This window comes from Tasmannia lanceolata, unplaced genomic scaffold (genome assembly GCF_043159265.1).
Source record: "Tasmannia lanceolata isolate RefF3 unplaced genomic scaffold, GAP_Taslan_0.1 ptg000038l, whole genome shotgun sequence".
Lineage (NCBI taxonomy): Eukaryota > Viridiplantae > Streptophyta > Magnoliopsida > Canellales > Winteraceae > Tasmannia > Tasmannia lanceolata.
The window spans coordinates 615,001-617,500 of NW_027518715.1; positions in this window are offsets into that span (position 1 = coordinate 615,001).

Consider the following 2,500-nt stretch of genomic DNA (forward strand, 5'->3'; position numbering starts at 1 on the left):
GCACACTAGCCTTGGACACTAGCCTTGCACACAGGCCTTGCACACTAGGCATGCGTGGGCGAGCTGATCCCGCATCAAGTCGACGGGTCTAGGCATTCTTGGGCGCAGATCCCGCATCGTATCGTCGCGTCTGGGCGCAAACACGTCGCGTCTCGTTGCGTCTTCAGAAGTCGTCGCTAACAGCACCTTTGGTTGCCACTGGTGGTTAGGCTGGTTGGTTGCGCAAACCCTATAGGAGGGTGGCATGCTGGTGGGCGTTTTTGCCCGGATAGGCACTAGAATGTGCAGATTTTGGGCGTTTTTGCCTGGATAGGCTAAGGAATGGGCATGCTTTGGGCGTTTTTGCCCGGTTAGGCACCGGAATGCTTGGCCTTGGCTTGCCCTAGCAGGGCATTGCTGGGTTGGGCTCCCTTGGCCTTTTGGGCGCCTTGGACGATGTCTTGCGAAGACCATGGGCACAAGGCCATGGCATATGGTGAGGAAAGGACCACGGTTGCCAAGGTTAGGCACCGGAATGCTTGGCCTTGGCTTGCCAAAGCAGGGCATTGCTGGGTTGGGCTCCCTTGGCCTTCCGGGCGCCTTGGACGCTGTCTTGGGAAGACCATGGGCACAAGGCCATGGCATATGGTGAGGAATGGACCACGGTTGCCAAGGCTAGGCATATAGAGAGGAATGGACCACGGTTGCCAAGGTTGCGCAAGTTTTGGGCATTTTTTGCCCGGATATGCCCAAGTATGCCCCGATAGGCCCGTTACGCCCCGGTATGAACGCGTATGCCCGGATAGACTCGGTATGCCTTGGGATACATGCGTATGCCCCGATAGGCTTGGTACGCCCCGATATGCGCACGTGTGCCCCAGTAGGGCTCGGTATGCCCCGGTATGTACGCGTGTGCCCCGATAGGCCCGGTATGCCCCGATATGCACACGTGTGCCCCAATAGGGGTCGGTATGCCCCGGTAGGTACGCGTGTGCCCCGTAATGCACGTTTCGCAGATCTCCCCGCATGTCCCGCCCCTATATGTAATACTTACTTACTTACTTACTTTCTTTCTTGCTTGCTTGCTTGCTTGCAATGGTTGGGAGTGCCCGGCATGCCCCGCTGCAGAGACCAAGGGCGCAATGACTTGGCACCGCGGATGCCGGGACTCCGGCACTTCCCGTGGCACTGATGGTTGGTTCCAAAGACAAAAGGCCGTGCAAGGCCACCGCACCGCGGATGATTTTGCTCGTGCTGGCGCCGTTGTGTGGCCAAAGACCATGCGCGAATGCTCGTGTCGGAAGGGTTGGTGTCCTGGCCCCGTCGGGTGTCACGAATGCTCGGTTGCGAAGACCATGGGACCAAAGCCATGGCACGTCGGATGATGGCTCCAGCTGGCGCCCCGGCACTTTCTGTGGCATTGATGCTCGGTTTCAAAGACAAACGTGCGCAGGGCCAGGGGACCGCGGATGACTGCTCGTGCTGGCTCCGTTGGGCGGCATTGATGGTCGGTTGCAAAGAAAATGCACGATTGCTCGTGTCGGGGCCCGGCAAGCCAAGGCCAAGCGAGCCATGGCACGTCGGATGATGGCTCCAGCTGGCGCCCCGGCACTTTCTGTGGCATTGATGCTCGGTTTCAAAGACAAACGTGCGCAGGGCCAGGGGACCGCGGATGACTGCTCGTGCTGGCCCCGTTGGGCGGCATTGATGGTCGGTTGCAAAGAAAATGCGCGATTGCTCGTGTCGGGGCCTGGCAAGCCAAGGCCAAGCGAGCCATGGCAACGCGGATGATGGCTCCAGCTGGCGCCCCGGCACTTTCTGTGGCATTGATGCTCGGTTTCGAAGACAAACGTGCGCAGGGCCAGGGGACCGCGGAGGACTGCTCGTGCTGGCCCCGTTGGGCGGCATTGATGGTGTGTTGCAGAGAGCATGTGCGATTGCAAGTGTCGGCCGGGTTTGGGTTCCCTTGGGCTTTCGGGTGCCTTGGACGCTGTCTTGCGAAGACCATGGGCACAAGGCCCCGTCCTGGCCCCTTGTTCGATTCGCTCTCGTCTTGCGCTTGCTTCCAAGGTCCTCCATGACCTTCCCCATGGCCTTGCTAGATCCCCCCCCCATGACGCATGACCTCTGTCCGTTGATTGGTTTTGAGTGCACACCATGCCCGGCTTGGCACCGTGTTGTCGCGTGAGTGGCATTTGGATCGTGCATGCTGGTGGGCTACCTGCCAATGCGCACAAGCCTTGCACACTAGCCTTGCGCACGAGCCTTGCACAAAAGCCTTGGACACAAGCCTTGCGCACAAGCCATGCACACAAGCCTTGGACGCTAGCCTTGCACACAAGCCATGCATACAAGCCTTGCTCACAAGCCTTGGGCACTGGCCCATCGCAGTAGCCTTGCACACAAGCCTTGCGCACTAGCTTTGGGCACGAGCCTTGCGCACTTGCCTTGGGCACTAGCCTTGCACACAACCCTTGGGAACTAGCCTTGCGCACCAGCCTTGCCAACAAGCCTTGCACAC